Below are 19,143 nucleotides of genomic sequence, written 5' to 3' on the forward strand. Positions count from 1 at the left end.
TTGCAGTTCCTCTGGGCTTTCACTTTGCTCAGCTGGAGGATGTTCACACTCCCACGTTTCTCTTACAAACGCCCAGGTACCGTGAGAGCAGATGGATCCAGCAGAGCCCAGCTCCACTTTTGTAGCCAAGGACTCACGTTGCTCATTCCACCAACCCAGCAGCATTTTCAGGGTCACAACACCTCTGCCTTTGCCCATGGGTGTTATCACTCAGAGATGCTCCAGGACAGGTTTGCACGCTGGGGTGAAGCTCCCAGCCTGGACTGAAATCTCAGAGGGACTTGCAAGTATCCTTCTGCTGGCATTGGCTGAAGGGAGATGCAGCTCCTTCCCTGGCTGCCCTGACAGCATTGCCCAGAGCCGGGCCCTGGGGACAGCGTCACCCTGAGCCAGCTGTGCCCCTCCAGAGCCCCCAGGGCCGGGCAGCTGCTCCCAGCCCTGTGCTCTGCAGAGGGAACTGGGCCCGGGGCTGCAGAGCTGCCCCACGGCTCTGCTGCAGCTCTGCCTGCACAGGAGGGGCTGCACACCTTGGAGCCCCGGGCCTGAGGGCAGAGGCTTGGCTGGGGCACAGGAGGGAGGGGGCTTGTTCAGAGGCAGGGGCTGCACTGCAGGGGATCCTGTGCACATCTCTCAACTCTCCCTGCCACAGCATTGCTGGGTTCTGTTTTCTCTCCTTCCCTGATCCTCTCTCTGCTTCCTGGAGCTTTTCCTCCTGCAGGGGTTTCCCTGTGCCTGATCTCTCTGTGCCAGCACTCACAGAGCCCAAAGCTCTGTGCACTCTCCTTGGCCTGACAGAACCCTGCCTGTTTGCAGGGCACTGCCTGGGGGCAGCTTCTCTTTGCAGCTTGCAGAAAGGACAGCTCAGACTGAGCCTGATGGCTCCAGCAAAGCTGCTGCTGCTGCTGTCCATGGGCACAGTGGCTGAAGGCACATTAGGGATCTCCTGTGAGCCTGCTGGTCACTAAAAGGAACAGTTTGGTGATCTCAGGCACCACTTGCCAAAATTCAGAACTAATAATTCATAATCATCCTTTAATAATTATTCCCCCTTCCCTGCCACTCTCCAGTAGTAGGAATCTGAAGACAAAGTCTTAGGAAATTGCCTAATTTCAATCAAAATCCTTGTCTTGCAAATATTCTGTGACTGCTCAGCATGTGAGAGCTTCATGAGCATTTCAGCTCCCCTGCAGCAGAAATCCTCAGAGATGCACTGCCAGAGTCTGCAGGCATTGGGATGTTGCAGCTTTAGGAGATCAGTGCAGGAGCTGCAGCTGCATTGTCCTGCAGCCAGAGGTTGCTGTGCCAAGGGCTGGCAGGGATTGTGCCCCAGGCACTTCCCAGCCCCTTCCCAGCCCTGCCTGCTTGAAGCTCTCTGTGCCTCTGTGCTGTGCCCGGGCTGGCTGCAGGCAGTGCCCCAGCCCTGCTGGGCTGTGCACAGGAGCTGCTCCTGCCCAGAGCTGTCTCTCTGCAGCTCTGCTGCCCTTGCCAGGAGCTGCCTCTGGGCCAGGAGCCCGGTCCAGCTCAGCAGCACAGACACAGCACAAGGACTTTAGGACCCTCTGGGGCTTTGTGCTGAGGCCCTGAACATCAGGCCCTGAGAGGGAGCTGAAGAAGCCTCTGCAGAACTCCAAGGCAGAATCCAACTCCAAAGTTTCTGGGACTTGTAGTGGCTCCCACTGAGGGACACGACAGAGAAAGTGTCCCCAGGCCCCAGGCAGAGCAGAGAACTGGAGGCACTGATGGCAGCTGGGGACAAAGAGAAGCCAAGGCCTTGTGCCCTGGGGCACAGCAGGGTCTGTGCCAGCAAGGGCTGGGAGGAGACACCTTGTGCTGAGGCCCTGGGGCCTCCTGGCCCAGCCCCAGCCAGGCTGGGCACTGCCAGCCCCTTGTCCTGCCCTCTGCATCCCCCCCTAGCCCACATCCCAGTGGCCTCAAGGATCTGCTGCAAGGAGTCCCTGGGGAGCCTTGCTCAGCAATGGCCCTGGCGGCTCCTGAATGCTCCCTGCAGGGGCTGCAGCTTTTTCAAAGGACTTGGGGTTTGGCTTTGGCCTTGCAGTCTCTGAGAGCTTTGTGCAATCATGGCCTCCAATTACCTGCTGTAATTAGTCCCTGCAGAGGCTCTGTCAGTAACACCACTCAGTGGGGCTCATGAATGCTTCAAGGTACTTCAGTTCTTTTAAGGTACTTGGTGTTTCCCTTTGGATCCAGACTCTGGGAGAGCTTTGTGCAATCATGGCCCCAATTATCTGCGTTAATGAGTCCCTGGAGAGCTTTGTACTGACACTCAGTGGGGCTCATTCATGCTCTGAGACACTCAAGGTGTTGAAGGTACTTTGGATTTTCCTTTCCACACTGAGTGTCTGAGAGGTTTTTGTGCTGTCCTGGCCACCAATTCTCTCCTCCAAGGAGTCCATGAGGAGCCTGTGTTGGACAGGGACCTCAGTGGGAGCCATGAATGCCTGGAGACACTTTGGGTGTTTCCTCTGACTCTGACTCCAGGCAAGGTTTGTGCAATCTCCTCCCAGGCCCTGAGGTTCAAGGGCTCAGCTCCAAATGCACAGTGAGGCTCATGAGGATCAAGCAAGTCCTGACAAACCATGGCTCTGCCTTGATTTCCCTCTGCTCCTGTGCAGTTCATTAGGAGGGTTATGGAGAAATAGTTATGGAGAAATAGTTCAAAGAGCTTCTAGGAAATATGTATTCCTATTTGAAAGGGTGTCTTTTATTGCTTTTCTTATTACACAAGAAGTGATTGCAGCATTCCAGGTCTGATATTGATGCAGGGACTGTCCTAAGGAGGTCTGGCCTGCTCAGAGAAGCTGTGCCTTGAGCTCTGAGCCAGTGTGGACAACCTTGCTCCACATTCCCCAAGCCCATGGTGTCTCTCCTCACTCACCTGGGAGCTGCTTTGCTTGGAGAAGTGGCTGCACTCAGGCAAAGAGGGATTTTCCTTCTTTGAGTTTTGAAGTCATCTAAAACTCCTGAGTTTCCCCATTGCAAACAGACATCCTCCTCAAGTGTGTGCCAAGCCCAAGGTGGCACCAAGAGCACTCCAGCCCTGCCCTGGGCCAGCTGTGAGGGTGGATCATCATCCCAACAGGCAGTGGGCCATTGCAAGGGGCTGCTGCCATGGACACTGCAGGGACCCCAGTGCTGGGTTTGGGTGCCATGGCAACCGCCATCAGTTCAGGTTTCCTTGGAAAGCAGCCCCAGGAGCCATTTCTGCAGCCAGGTTCCATGGCCCCTTGCCTGCAGAGCTGCTGCTGCCCTGGGCTGCCATGGCAACCCTGAGGCCAAAGCGGTGCCAGGGCTGTTCCAGGTACAATTGCAGTGACACTGGTTGGTGCCAGCAGGTGCCATGGCAACGGCCACGGGGACCCGTTCCTTGGTTTGGTGCCATGGCAAGCAATGCCCGGAGCCGTTGTGATGGTTGGTGGCCATGGAAAGCTGGCCTGGGCCCCTTGCTCAGGGCTGGTGTCAGTGCCCAGAGCCAGAGGGGATCCCTTGCTGGGGGCTGTGCCATGGCCACCTGCCCTGTGCCGCGCTGGCCGCTCAGGCACCAGGAACCAGCAGCCAAGGGCACTGCCAGGGCCAAAGGCCAGGTCAGCCAGACAGAAAGGGGCAGGGCTGGGCACTGTTTCCATGGCAACCGGCACTGGGGGGGACACCTGGGGCACCTGGCCTGGCAGTTGCCATGGAAAGCCCTGGCAGGCACTGAGGGCACAGCCCCTGGCACTGAGACACTGCTGGGCCGGGTGCTGAGCACAGCGCTGAGCACGCAGAGATGGTTTTGTTCTTGCTGAGCTGCAGCACAGCCAAGGCCTGTCCTGCCCCTCGTCCAGCCACGCTGGGGAGGGGCTGGGGCTGCGGGGGAGCTTGGCAGGGGACACAGCCAGGACAGGTGACCCCAACTGACCCCGGGCACAGCCCAGACCAGAGCACATCATGCTCAGGCTATGAAGGGGGGAACAAGGAGCAAGGGGGGAATTTTGGAGGGAGGCTTTTTGCCTTCCCAGCTAACACTTAGGCAAGAGGGGGCCCTGTTTCACCAGTGGGCAGGGTCACTACCAAAGACACAGACACCAACTGAAGGAATTGTGGCATTTATATCATGCACAGCTGCAAAGCATTACAAAAGGAAGAGCTCAGCAAAGCACATCATCATTAGCAAAGAATTACAAAAGGATAAGCTCAGCAATCCATCAGAACTCATCATTACATTTTGATGACTAACCCCTTGGTCAAACACTAGAGGTGTTTGTGGCAGACAAAGATTCTGGCTGACTATCAAGGTACACCTTACAGACATCAGTAGTACTTCAGTGACACCGTTCTTCATTCTTTTTTCTCAATCTCCTTGGAGTTAGGAACAAGAATTCTGTTGTCCATGGAGCTGGCACCTTTTTAATTCCAGAATAATGCCCCCAGGCCCTTTGCTGTTCAGCTTTACCATGTTGTCTGGGGCTAACAAGGCTTGGGGGGCCCTTTCCCCTCTGGCTGGAAGGGGCCGGGTCCCAGTCCCTGAGGGGCACCCAGGCTCCTGGATGCAATTCCTGTGCAAGTCCCTCAGTGTCACAGCAGCCTTCCCATGGAGCCCCGTGGATCAGAGCATTTGCCAAAGGGGCCCTTGGGGCAAACAGGGAGATTTGGTCTGGCAGCATGTGTAAAACAATATCGTGTCAGATCTACTTGTTCTCACACACAATCCTTGGCTGCAGGGACACATTCCCATTGCTCCTGCCCAGCTTTCAGGACTCAGAGTTGTCTTTCCCAGGAGCTGCTCCTTCAGCTGCCTCGGGAGGGCCATTTGGCCTCCAGACCCACACTCTGGCTCCATTATTAGGACTGCTGCATCCAAACCCTTTATCTCCACAAACGGTGGTGATTGCAGCTGGAGCTCCTTTTTTCACAATCGTTCTCAAAATTGCAAAATTGATAATTGTGCTACCCTGTCATGGGGTTGAATAATCCAATCTTGTTCACTATTGTTTAACAGAATTACTGTAATTTCTCCTGGATATTCTGCATCAATTCCTCCTGCCATGACATGAACACTTTGCAAGGCCAAGCTCCAAGGGAGCAGTTACCAAAGCAAAGTGTCCTGGAGGAATCTGAATTCCTGTTTCAGTATTGATGGCTTTCATTTGCTTTGAATTTCTCCTCATGAATTCCAATGCATGAAGGCCCAGCCCTGCAGCCTCTGGGCTGGCCCTGCCAGGGGCCATCACAGCCAGAACAATTTCCCAGGCAGTCCAAGTCTCACTGCCCATGGCTGGATTTGCAAATTGGGGGCAGCCGTGCACAGCCAGGGGGTTTCCATTTCCCCCGTGGGCCATTGTTCAGGGCATGGAGCACATCTGGGAGATGGGTTCTCCATGGGCAAAGGTTCCCATCTCCTCATTTTTCAACTGCTCTTTTAACAACCCCTTCACCCGTTCAACCAATCCTGCAGCTTGTGCATAGTCTGGGACATGAAAAACCCTGCAGGCTTCATCCCTGTATTTTTCACAGCAACAGACAAAGCCCTCTGCATCACAGTATCACCAAACCCTGGGAAATAGCCAATTTCCTCCCTTCCTCCTTTTTTAATTGTCTACAATCTCACAAAGTTGACCACTGACAGTAGGGTCCTGGCCAATCCTGTTCTGTAGGGTATTTAGAGTTACATTCTTGAGCAGCCAAAGCTACCAAATTAGTATTGTCAGCACTATTTCACATTATTATTATTTCATATGTAGATATACATATTGATATACATATAGACAGATAGATACAGACATATATCTATAATATATCTATAATATATATATTAAGGTCTTATTATACAATAAATACATATAGTTATTTAGTATATTGATATTTCACTGGTACAAATGCAGCTGAGCTCAAGATTAAAACCTTCTGCTCTTGCTCCATGTGGGAGCATTCCAACAATAATGGTTCCTTCTGAAGGTGCTGTTTCCATTGGACTCTTAACAAATTCATCTTTGTCTGCCCAAACCCACAAGTCCTTTTCCTTTTCCATGTGCAGTTTTTGGATGCATTTGAAGACATCCAGGGCTGCAGCTTCTTTTACCCGACTGCCCCACTGCTCCCACGGGGCTCCCACCTCAGCCCACTGCAGAGCCAGGGAACTCCAGGGAAGGGCTTCCCATCTGGGAATTTCTGATGGCACTGATGCCTCACATTGGCATTGAACAAGTGACATTTGGTTGGGATCTGGCCAGACTGGGCCAGTTTGGTTTGACCAGTGGCCAAAGTCAGCACCAAAGACACAGACTCCAACTGAAGGAATCAGTGTCATTTCCTGCAGTTCAGAGCAGCAAAGAATCACAAAAGGAGCAGCTCAGCAATGCACCCAATCATCCCCACCAAAGATTGCCTGCAGTGATTAAGAAAGATGCAGCAGCATTTCCCCTCAGCCTTTGCCATCCCCCAGATGCACACAGCAGCTGGGGAAGCTGTCACAGCCAAGGGCTGCAGAGCCACTCCTGGGCACTGGCAATTCCTGCAGGTGCCTCCAGCCCCAGCTGAGGCTCCAGGCCCGCTGGGAGAGGGCCCAGCTCTGACAGTGCTGCATGAACAAACTGACAGCACTGCTAGTGTGGCAACATCTGCTTTCATCCTCCTCTTGGCTCCCTCCCAAAGCCTGGCCAGGCCTCAAGGAGGAGCCAAGGCAGCTGACTTTGATCCTTCAGCCCCACACAAGGCCAGATGTCAGATTTCATGGCCTTCTCTGGCTTCTAAATACACAAAGGTCCATCCATGTTTCACTAAGGAGTGGCTACATCTATCACAGTGCTAATGACCATGCATATCTCAGCAGGGAGCAGATACAAAGATAACCTTTGCTTGGAAGGTTCCTCCAGAGGCCACCTTGGGCTCAGGGCCTGCTGTCCAGGCCTCACTCAGGGCTGCTGTGCAGGCCTTGGCACTTCAGGGACGTGCTTTAGTGCTGGGCTTGGCACTGCTGGCTGAGCGGCTGCACTGGGTGAGCTCAGAGGGCTTTTCCAACAGAAAGGATTCTGTCATTCCATGATGATATCCGCTGCATTCAGCTGGGGCTATTTTAGCAGCATTACTTTGCTCCAGAAGTTCCCTCTTGCCCAGCTCCTGTGGCCTGAGGCTTCAGCTCCTTCAGCTCCTGGTGCTGAGCTGCTCATGCTGAACGAGAGCACTCGCAGAGACGAATCCAGTCCATCCAATTCCTTCTGGGACACGCAGAGGGGAGGCTGTGCAAACAGGAGCATTGTTTGCTGTGGCCTCCTCTCTGCCCTTCACGCCTTTCAGCGCTTTGAAGCAGCCAAGAGCTTTCTCCAAGAGTGCAATGGAGCAGCTGTTCCTGCTCGCGGGCCGGGCTCTTCCCAGTCTCTGCCCTTGCCTGCTTCTGCCCCTCTTGCTGTGCCCTCTGTTCCCCCAGGGCTGGCTGGCTGCTGCCCAGGACTGTGGCACTGGCACAGATCCAGTGCTCCAGAGCCTCCTTTCTGTGCCCTTGGAGCTGCCTGGGCACAGCAGCCTTTTCCATCTGGAAGCTCCCCATGGACAGGGAGTGCCCAGCTCCGTTCCTTGCACAGCCTCCAGGAGCCCAGGGCTGCCATCTCAAGTCCCTGCTGGCACTGGGGGCTCCCAGGTGCCTCAGGCTGCTCTGACACCGCTGCACACGGGAGGGAACAGGGGCAGGGGCTGTGCTGAAAGTCAGCTCCATCTGCTGCTGCTGCTGCTGCTGCTGCCGCTGCTGTGGGGTCATTTGTGCAGCCCTGGCCCAGAGTCAGGGATCAGATGCTGCCAGTCTCTTCCAGCCCTGGCTGCTCAGAGGTTGGGCCTTGGAGCCTCAGGTGGCCAAAGGCAGCTGCTGCTGGGCCCTCTGTGTGTGCCCGTGTTCAGCAGTGCTGCTCCATCAGTCTGTGCCCAGCAACGGGGAAAAGCCTCAGCCCTGCAGGGCCAGGAGCTGCCGGGCTCTGCCTGAGCAGCTCAGCCAGCAGCAAGGGAGCTGCTCCACACAGGAACCAGGAGCAAAGGACACTCCTTCTGTAGGACATGTTTTCTATTTAAAGGAAAAAAAGGAAAAAGAAAAAAAACTATATAAAATGTGAAAGATGAAAACAAAACCCAAGTGTTAGTGAAAAAGTTCTGAAACTTTGCATTAAGAGGTAAATGATTTTTTTAAAGGGGAACTCAGTTATTTACATTGTAAATGTGCTGATGGCATGGATCCATCTTACTGACCTCAGCAGCCTTTGAAAAGATTCTGGGCTTTGTTTCCAACATTGCCATTTGAAATTGTGCTCAAAGCAAGAGGAAATTGCTTTGTGCCCTTCCCGCTCCAAGCAGGACTGGGAATGGAAACTCTGTCAAAGCCCAAATCCTTTAGAAGATGCCCTTCCTTCTCAGCCTGGGAAGGAGCTGCACATTCCCTGTGAAACTGTCAGGGATTTCTTAGAGACACAAAGTGCCACTTAGGGCTTTTTCCTCTGGTTTGGCAGTGCAGAAGGGCAATTCTCCATCCAACAGCTCCAGACCGCACTGCCTCAGGAACACGGCCCACTCGCCACCTTTGGCCCACTCAGGCACTTCTAGAGGAGGAAGAAAGTGCAATTGCACAATTCCAGCCAATCAAGAAGGAAGAATGGGACAGACAAACACCCTGTGCAGATCCAGGCGTTCAGCTGGGACTGTGGAGGGTTTGGGTTCTTGCCAATTGGATGTGTGTCCCCAGCTGCAATCTCTGGGCCTGCAGCAGAGTCTCACTCAGCTGCCAAAGCAGAAAGCTCAGCCGCTGTGCTCGCAAGGGGCTCGTCTGATGCAAAGCTGTCAGAGCAATGTGAGGGCAGAGCCAGCCCAGCTGGGCCCAGGGCTGAGCCCAGCAGAGCCCTGGCAGAGCCCAGAGCAGCCTCAGCAGCCACAGAGCCCGGCTGCAAGGAGAGAAAGCAGAAAGTGCCCATCAGCTGAGGGCTCCTGTGCCCTTGTGCCAAGGCCTGCGGTGCCCAGGCCATGCTGGCTGTGCCCAGAGCTGTGCCCAGAGCTGCCCATCCCTGCTGCCTTGGGCAGCAGAGCAGGAGGGCAGGACATGTGCCCAGCCTGCAGCCAGCCACGGCACATCCAGCCCTCAGCAGCTGCCCAGAGCAGGATGCTCCTGTGCTCGCTGCCATCTCCCAAAAGCTCTGATCCCACCCTGCCAAGCACACACGGACCCACCTCACGCCAGCCATGGCTGCAAGAAAAGCTGCTCCCAAACCATGGCCTCAGCCTTCTCCAAGGTCACCGCCCATCCACGCCACAGCTGCTCCCAAGCACTTCCCCATCCACACTGGACCACCTGGAACGCTTCCTCTGGAAAAACAAACAACACATTCTTGAAAAGAGATTAGAGACAAAAAGGGAAAACAAGAAAAACGGGAAAAAATCTTATCTCTGTAAGGGCCTTGAGGAAGGCCCAACTCCTACATGGTAGGGAAAAACCCAGCCATGGCTGAGGGAAGCCCACACTTTCTCACTTCCACCCTGCAGAGCAAAGCAGCCCCTGCACAGCTTCTGGAGTCCCACCTCTGCTCCCAGCATGGGGCTTTGCTTGTGTCGGGCTGGCTGCCCCAGCCCCAGCCCCAGCCCAGGCCACGGTGGCTGCTGGGGGCTGTTGGCAGGGCCAGGAGCCCACTCCCATTTGTACCCAGCCCAGCCCATGCCCCAGCCCTGCCAAAAACAGCTGGGCAGCGACTGAAGAATGAGTTGCATCTGCCCCAGCAGAGGGGGAACCTTTGCTTCCCAGCCAGGCTGGGCCATGCCCAAATCTGGCAGCATTTCCCCGGGTGGGGACTCACCTGCAAATTCCCTGTGGAGTTTGGCTTTGAAGAAGGTGCCAGAATCAAAGTCCATCACCTTCAGCCTCCAGTGGCCAGGCTGAGGAAGAGCTTCTCATCCTTGGTGCCATCCTGGCTGTCTCCAGCAGCAGCAGCAGCAGCAGCAGCAGCAGCAGCAGCAGCAGCAGCAGCAGCATCCCCACCCGGTACAGCTTCTCCAGGGGCTCCTTCTCCTTCCCTGGGGGCAGACCAGGCTCTCAGGGCTCTGCCCAGGGCCCCAGCTGTCAGGGAACCAGCACAAGCAAAACCAGCTTGGATGGCGGCCACCAGTGCTGGGCAGAGCAGCTCAGCTGCAGCACAAGGGCTGAGTGTGCCCATCCCATGACCCTGTACAGTGACACAGGCAGCACAAAAAGGTCTGGGTTCCTTTGCTTCTGATTGCCAAGGCATGTGTGGAGCTGCAACTTACCAGGGCCCTGCATCAAAGTGTGCCTGTGGCTCTCTCCCTTCTTCTACGGCCGAGGAATATCCTGCACCCAAGGATCAGAGAACAGGTCTTCTAATGTGGGTCTTTCCAAGGAGTTCACGGATAAACACCACCTGATCAGATCTTTGCACTCTGGGCAGAGAAAGCAGAAACTGCCGGTCAGCCAGAGAAGGCTCCTGTCCGCTTTGCCCCACTATTGCCATGCCCAGGCCTTGCTGGATGCACTCAGGGCTGGGCCTAAACTTTCCCATCAATTCCCTGTTTTGGAGGAGAGCAGGACATGTGCCACCTCCTCAGCAGCTGCCAGAGCAGGATGCTCACGAGCCCGCTGCTGGCTCCCAGCACTGGGATTCCCCCCGTGGCCAGAGAAGAGGATCCACCTTGAGAGAGCCCTTGTGGCAGCGGGAGCTGGCCCCAGCTGAGGTTCCGGCCCCTCCTGAAAGGGTGCTCCCCGCAGACCATCTGGTGCAGCAGGATGCCCAGGGACCAGATCGTTGCTGCCTCGCCATGGTACCAGCCAAAGTCGTTCCATTCCGGGGGGCTGTAGGATGGTGTTCCTATGGAATACAGATGGAGTTCAGCAGGGGGATGCTGCTGCTCCCAGAGCCTGGCCCCACCATCCCTGGGCCTGCGGGGGCTGCATCAGTGGCACACAGGGTGACCACTGCCCTCTCGCCAGCACCTGGGACTTGTGCACAAACTTAGGCTTGGAAAAGAAGTCACTGGTGTCAGAAGAGGGCAGAGGAAGCCCTGGCTAAGCCTGACCATGACAAGCAAAGGAAAAACCCTCTCTGTGCTGGGGAAAACATGCCCTTATCCTCCCTGCCTGCATTGCCCCAAAAATATTAGGAAGCCAAGGCAAACAGGGCGAGTGGAGCAGTGCAAGCCCTTCCTCTCGCCTGCACACCAAACTGGCTGGGGCACAGGTTCCGCCCCCCTCTCTGCTACCCCCACCCAGGGGGGTTTTGGTCGGGCTGGCTGCCCCAGCCCAGCCCCAGTCCTGGGCAGAGTGGCTGGCAAAGGCTGCCAGCAGGGCTGGAAGATGGCTCCCCACCCAGCCCCGCTCTAAAGCAACTCAGCTGAAGACTCAGTCCCCTGACTGGCAGCAAAAGGGAGAATCCCCGCTGCCACAGCCAGCTTGGGCTGGGAGATGTTGGGCCATGAGATCCCGGGACCAGGAGTACACCCTTACGTGGGCTCACCTGCAAAGTGGGTGTAGGCTGTCTCTTGCAGGTAGGTGCCACAGCCAAAGTCAATCAGTTTGGCCTGCCCGGTGGCCAGGTCAAGCACGATATTCTCGGGTTTTATGTCGCGGTGCAGGACCCCGCAGCTGGTGCAGTGCCACACGGCCTCCAGCACCTGGCGGAACAGCTCCCGCGCCACCTCCTCGGGCACGAACCGCCGTGCCCGAATGACACGATGCAGGTCCTGACACCGCTCTGGCCGCTCCATCACCATCACGATGTCGTTGGGCAGCTCGAGCCACTCCAGGAGCTGCACCACGCCGGGGAAGCCAGTGGACACCCTGGCCTGCAGCACGATCTCCAGCGGGGCCCTGCTGCCGTCGGGCTGCGGGAGGAGCACGATGCCCTCAGTGGGGCCGATGCCGTGCCAGGCCTGGGGAAGCCCTGAGCCAGCCCGGGATGCTCTGCGCCCTGCGCTGCGCCCACGCCCGCTCCCCCTCGAGGCGTCCTGGCGGCTTCCACCGTGCCGGGCCTCGGCTCATCCCCGCCCGGCAGCCCCGGCTGCTGCCGCTGGCCCCACTCACTCACCAGCTCGCCCCAGTGCCGGACGCGGTTCCGTGGCACCCTCTTGATGGCCACCTGCAAGCCAAGGACAGCAGCGGGCTCAGCTCGCCGCCCGCTCTGCCCAGCCCCATCCTCCTCCTCCTCCGTCCCCTCGTCCTGCGCCCGCCGCCGGCCCCGCCGCTCACCGGGGCGCCGTCCGAGAGCCGCGTGGCCGCGAAGACGCTGCCGAATCCTCCGCGCCCCAGCAGCGAACCCAGGCGGTAGCGCTCCTTCAGGGCCTCGTGCGCCGTCCCTGCGGGCGGGACGCGGCTGTCAGCGCTCGGCCCGGGGCCAGCAACGGCCCCCGAGCGCCCCTCAGCCGCCCCGGGCCGGCCATGCCCAGGCCTTCGCTCCTCGCAACGCGGCACGGGAGGCTCGGGGCCGGCGGCCGCGCTGCCGAGCGGCGGAGCTCGGGCCGGGGAAGCCGCAGCGGAGGCGGAGGCGGCGGCAGCGGCCGCGCCGCCTGTGTCCTCCGCGGGCCCCGGGAGGAGCCGGGGCCGGGGCCGGGCTCGGGGCTGGAGCCTGCCTCGGGGCCGGGGCCGGGCTCGGGCCAGGCGGAGGCAAAGGGCGGCGATGCCGCCCCCGCACACGGCACTGATGCCCGCCCAGCAGCGCCACCGCTAGTAGGGCCAGAGCCGGGCGGAGGCGAGACCGCGGCGGGACGGGCGGGGCCGGGCACGGGGCAGCCCCGCCCGGGGCCGGGGGCGGGCCGGGGGCATGGCCCGGCCCGGCAGGGGGAGAGGGAGGCGGGGACACGAGAGGGAAGCGGGGAGAGGAGAGGGACGCCGGGCGAGGGACCCCGGGAGAAGGGTGCCCGACGGCGGGAAAGGGAGACTCAGAGACAGAAAGAGAGAAAGACCAAGAAAGAGAGACAGAAAAAGAAAGATAGAAAGAGAAAGATCGTTATAGATTATCTGGTTTTCTGCTTTTGCCGCTGCTGCCGCCGCTGCTGCTGCCGCCGCTGCCGCCGCTGCAACTGAAGCACCGGGGCCGTTCGTCCCCGTGTCCGTTCCCCGCTCGCCCCACGAGCCCCACGTTCGAGCCCCGCGCGCCCCGGGCACAGCCCCTGAGTCTGTCCAAACACGGCAACTTTGCAGCCTTGAGCCCAGGTGCAGAGCCCTGACTCCTGCACACTGGCACAGCAATCCCCTCGCTTGCTGCTCTGCATTGGCCTGGCTGAGGGGCAAACACTGGCGGGACACCTTCCCTTGGGCTAGGATTCCTACCTGAGCCCAGCACTGCACTTACATCTCCAGTGTTGCCTTCCAGTAAAAACAGGGGAAGCAAAACTCTTGTGTGGCTCATGGTATTTTAGAGTGTCTAAAAATCACTAAGCCACTGATCTTAGAGGTGCAGTGCATCTGGAATTACTGGGATGGAGAAGTAGTGCAACATGGAAAAGGGGAGTATAGAAATAAATAAAGGAAAACATCTTGGATTGTTTCTTTCATTTACATTTCCCTTCTGGAAAGCTGTTTCAGTTTTCCAGGAATCTTCTCCTGTCTGCTCTTGCCAAGAATCTCTCCTGGAGAACAAGGTCAAGCTTCTGTCCCAAGATTTGCCACCAGCTGCAGCTTCTCTTGGCTTTCCACACTGCACAGTGTCTGCAGCAGGACTTTTGCAGCAAAGCAGGACAACTGTTTGGAGAACTTTACATGTCCTTTCTTTTCCTGGTGGGCTGGGGTGTTGTGCCACTGGTGAAGTTTCCATTGTGACTGTTTGTGCTGCTTTAGGGCAAATTTTGGGAGGAAACCTCCAAAAGGGGTCCATCTAGAAATCAAGTTCCAGTGGCCTCTCCCCCTACTAGTTCAGAAAAAGACTTCCCTTGGGAAAAGTAATAAAACCCCAGTTTATTTATCAAGTAAAATATTCCCAAGCATGAAAAATGAATAATATTAAATAAAACATCTGACAGTGCTGAAGGGATGGCAAATTCAGAAAATCCTTTTTGTGGTTGTATTTGGCTCACTCGGTCTCTTCTAAGTCCCTCTGGTGCTGGAATGCAGCGTCCCAGACCTCAGTGGGCCACAGGTGTGAGCTGCAGGTGTTTTTCTGGGTTTTCAGTCCAGAGCAGGTTTCAACAGTTCCAAGAAAAAGGAAAGTCCCAGTCCCAGGAACTTCTCTGCCTAAGCTAGCTAAAACCAAATTGCTGGACCTGGGCTGTGAAGGCACTGGGAAATTTCCAAATCTGGGCACTGGCGCTGCCAGCAAACACCAGATCAGGATGGTGCTGGAGCCAGAACCTGGGAATTTCCAACTTTTGGCTTTCTGTGCCAGCAAATCACTGCACTTGGGCTGTGCTGGCACCAGGAAGTTTTCAGATCTGGGCGCTGGTGCTGCCAGCAAACACCAGATCTGTGTGGTGTCGTTGGCAGCGACAGAAATCTGCCGGATTTGGGCTCTGCTGGCACCGGGAAATTTCCAAATCTGGGTACTGGCACTGCAAACACAAGATGTGGGCAGTGCCAGAGCCAGTAGCAGAAAGTGGCCGGGTTTTGGAATTCTGTGCCAGCAAATTGCTGCTCCTGGGCTGTGTCAGAATAGGGAAATTTCCAGATCTGGGCACTGGCGGTGCCAGCAAACACCAGTGAAACCTTCTGGTCCTCGTCCGGACCATTGGCCAGTGGTTTCCCTGAGAACCAGCTCTGGCCACTTTACAGACAGAGACTGCTTTCATCTGCTTGTCTGGAAACAGAACTTTAATGAAGGCAAACACAACAAACAGGACAGCGTGCACAGTACGCAGAGCAAAGCAGAAAAAAGCCTGGGCCCAGGGTCCTGCAGGGATATTTATACATTTATATATGGGGAGGGGTTAAGGTGGGATCTGAGGGAAGGATCCAAGAGGAAGGAAGGATTATGAATATTACAATTTTTGCAGTAAAATGTAACCAATGGTAGCAAAGAGAACTCAGAACTTTCTAGTAACAATCTGCATAACTGAACAAGAGGATTATGGGCGGGAGCTCCTGCTGACCCCAACTAAAGAGGGTTTTCCCACAGCCTTAAGCCAAGGTCTCCTTCTTCTTTTAAACCAACCCCAACACACCAGATCTGGGAGGTGCCGGGTTTTGGCTTTCTTTGCCAGACAATTGCTGCATTTGGGCTGTGCTGGCACAGGGAAATTGCCAGATCTGGGCACTGGCGGTGCCAGCTAACCGCAGATCTGGGTGGTGCCGGTGCTGACACCAGAAAATTGCCAGGTTTTGTCTTTCTGTGCCAGCAAACTGCTGGACTTGGGCTGTGCTGCCACTGGGAAACTGCTGGATCTGAGCACTGGCAGTGCCAGCAAACACCAGATCTGGGTGGGGCCAGCACCAGGTGTTTGCAAGGTTTTGGCTTTCTTTACCAGAAAATTCCTCGACTCGGGCTGTGCCGGCACCGGGAAATTCCCGCATCTGGGCACTGGTGGTGCCAGCAAACACCGGATCTTGGCATTGCCAATGACGGTAGCAGGGAATTGCCAGATTTTGGCTTTCTTTGCCAGAAAACTGCTGGACTTGGCTCTGCCAGAACGGGGAAATATCCAGATGTGAGCACTGGCAGTGGCAGCAAACACCAGGTCTGGGCGCCTGTATTGGTATCAGGAAATTGCCGGATTTTGGTTTTCTGTGCCAGCAAATTGCTGGACTTGGGCTGTGCCAGCACTGGGAAATTTCTGGATCTGGGCACTTGTGCAGCAGGCACCAGATCTGGGTGGTGTGTTGTAGTGTGTTTTCATACATTGTAATACTTTGTGATAGTTTAGGTTTTGAATCCCCGTATTTTTCCCAAATGGTTCATCCCAGATGGTACCCCCCTCCCTTTCCCTGTGTAATCCTTTGCCCTTGCTGAGATCATCCCCAAATCCCCACCCTGGCTCTCTGTCAATCACTCAGCATCCCATCCCCTCCCTCTAGAAGCTTCGGTCCAGGATGTCGAGTGATCAGCCAGAGGCCAGGGGTCAGCCCCCCAAGCCTTGCCCCATACGCTGTCCTAAATGTCCATCCCCCAGGACCCATCCCTTAGGGTCACTTCTTGGTTAGTCAAATGTTCTCTACTTTGGCTTTCCACCTCCCTTTAAATGTAACCTTGGCACATCTCCCGGGGCTCTCGGCAGGAGGCCCCTGAGGTGTAGGGGCTCCTTTGGGACACCTGGAATAAAACCTTGGATTAACCCCTGCTAAGAGTCGGCCCTTTCTCTTCTACCGCTGTCTCTGGTGTCTCTTGTGCTGCACAGGCGGCCAGCCCAGGTGCCCTCAGTACCCTCGGGGCACAGAGAGTGTCTCCCCGCTGTCGGCCGTGTCGGGGCTGCCCCCGGTGTCTGCCGACTCGGGACTGGCCCAGGGTTCCTGAGAGGCTCCCAGAGAGACAGAGACAGTGGTGCTGGTGGCAGCACCGGGAAGCTGCCGGGTTTGGCTTTCTTTGCCAGAAAATGGCTGCATTTGGGTTGTGCCAGCACTGGGAAATTGCCAGATGTGACCTTTCTGTGCCAGCAAACTGCTGGAATTGTGCTGTGCAGGCATCTGAAAAATTCCGGATCTGGGCACTGGCGGTGTCAGCACACACGAGATCGGAGTAGTGTAGGCACCAGGTATTTGCCTGGTTTTGGCTTTCTTTGCCAGCCAATTGCTGGACTTGGGCTGTGGTGGCACAGGGAAATGTTCAGATCTGGGCATGGGTGGTGCCATCAAACACCAGGTCTGGGTGGTGACAGTCTTGGCACCAGGAAATTGCTGCGTTTTGTCTTCTTTTTCCAAAAAACTGCTGCACTTGGGCTGTGTTGGAACCAAGTATGTCCAGACTGGGGTACGGGCGGTGGCAGCAAACACCAGATCTTGGCATTGCCAGTGTCAGCAGTGGGAAATTGCCAGATTTTGGCTTTCTTTACCAGAAAATTGCTGGACTTGGCTCTGCCAGAACAAGGGAATTTCCAGATCTGGGCACTGGAGGTGGCAGCAAACACCAGATCTGGGCAGTGCCAGACCCAGTAATGTTGGAAATGAATTTGTAGAGAATTTTTAAGGTTTGATAGAAGGTTTCTATAGTATGTATGCAAGTGTCACAATCCATCCTTACGAACGGGTTTCGTGATGGTTTGTGGGTTGATCTCAGAGTGCAAAAAACACCGGCACGGTACAGGGGGCTGCAGTGATAATCAAAAGAAATGTACCTTTATTGAATAACCACAAGAAAATGCATTGGGGAGGAATTGGGGAAAAGGGAAAAAGAGGGAGGAAGAGAAAGGAAGGTATAGAGCTACCAAACGTAGAAAAGGCGCAGTCCTTTGATGTCCAGCCAATGGAGTTCACCAGGTCACGTCTGGGGAGATCTCAGGGTTGCAGTTCATCCAAACTCTTATTATACTCTTTTTGTTGATGGGGGAAGGGGTAAAACATGAAACTGAATCAAAGGTAATCTATTGTATTTTTGGGGGAAAAAATGGTATTTAGAGAAGGGTACACACAGTCCATGTTCTCTGCAGTGGGCGAGAGCCATTGTCTTCTTGGTCCACTGCTCGCACCTGCAACATCCATCTTGCTTTGGTTAGCTTGCCTCCCCCACACACCTCCCCCAGGTTAGGGGTCTCAGTGCCAGTCCTTGGAAAGAGTGTGGGGGGGCCTTTTCACATAGGGATTTCATGTCTCGGTCTTTGATGGAGAGGCCTTGTACATCTCAGTCTGTCTGTCACGGCCGTTGTAAGACAAGTGAGGGGTCTTCTGTGGGGGACCACCCAAAACTCAGGAGAAGTCCAGCCAGGCCGAGAGGTGGGACAACTTCCAAGGCTATTGTTGCAAAAAGGCAAGGGGCCCCCTTCTTCCTTTCATTGGGTTCAGTGTAGCATACAGCAAACACACCTGTGAACAATAGCTTAGCAATGCCAGCAGCTGTGCTCAGGTCTCGGGGCCCATGGCATGTAACTTTCTCCACCAGGGCCAGAAACTTCAGACAAGGGGCTTTTCTTCAGTGGTCCCCAATGACGATGGTGAGGCAGATGAGAGAAACTTCAGACAGAGTCTCACACCTACATTACATGGACGACGTACTAATCTGTGCTTCCACCAAGTCTTACTCAGACGCAGCACTTTCCAAAACTGTCGCAGCTGTCAAAAGTGCGGGGTTTCAGATAGCTCAGGAAAAAATCCAGCTATGGAGCCCATGGAAGTACCTCGGGTTTTTAATCACAGGAAGGACCATCGTGCCTCAAACTCTGTCCATCAATGAGCACCCCCAGACATTAAGAGACACGCAACAGCTGTGCGGCGTCATCACGTGGATCCGACCTCTCCTGGGCCTCACCACAGAAGAACTGGCACCGCTCTTCGACCTTCTGCGAGGAGACGGCGACCTGGCTTCCCCACGCTCGCTAACGCCAGAAGCCTGGGAGGCTTTGCAGAGAGTCGCCAGCGCCATCAAACACCGCCAGGCACATCGGACAGACCGGTCCCTTCCCCTCAGCCTTGGTATTTTTGGTAAGTGCCCAAACTTCCATGTGCTGCTCTTTCAGTGGGATGATACTTCAAAAACCCCACTCATCATCATCGAGTGGCTTTTTCTGCTGCACCAGCCACATCAAACAGTTACCACCCCACCAGAACTTGTAGCCAAACTTATTATTAAAGGCCGACATCGCCTCCGGACCCTCGCAGCTTGCGATCCGGCGTGCATTTACCTCCCTTATACTTTGGAACAATTGGATTCTCTACTACAAACAAATGAACATCTGCAAATTTCATTCAACAGCTATCCCAGAAAAATTTCAAGTCATTATCCTGAACACAGACTTTTTAAAGATTCACTGCATTTGGCCCCAAAATCAGATAAAAGTAAAACTCCACTCAAAAACTCTATCACGGTGTTCACTGACGGTTCAGGCAAATCTCACCAGTCAGTGTTCACCTGGAGGGACCCGGACACTCAGAAGTGGGAGTCTGATATCCAGGTTGTTGAAGGTTCCCCCCAGACTGCAGAACTTGCTGCAGCTGTGAGGGCGTTTCGAACATTCCAACAACCCTTCAATTCAGTCACAGGTTCTGCATATGTCACTGGGATAGCAGAGCAGGCAGAGCGTGCCCTGCTCAAGGAAGTCCAAAAT

The 19,143-nt window shown here is 55.5% G+C and overlaps 1 pseudogene; it reads right to left on the reverse strand.

Annotated features, from left to right (window-relative positions):
* Positions 1-10,306: 10,306 nt before the first annotated feature.
* Positions 10,307-17,584, reverse strand: LOC139604380 (serine/threonine-protein kinase pim-1-like; annotated as a pseudogene).
* Between the last annotated feature and the right edge of the window lie 1,559 nt (positions 17,585-19,143).

The sequence above is a fragment of the Agelaius tricolor genome, unplaced genomic scaffold, assembly GCF_023055355.1.
Source record: "Agelaius tricolor isolate 1412-34295 unplaced genomic scaffold, bAgeTri1.0.p SCAF_50, whole genome shotgun sequence".
In the NCBI taxonomy this organism is placed as follows: Eukaryota; Metazoa; Chordata; class Aves; order Passeriformes; family Icteridae; genus Agelaius; species Agelaius tricolor.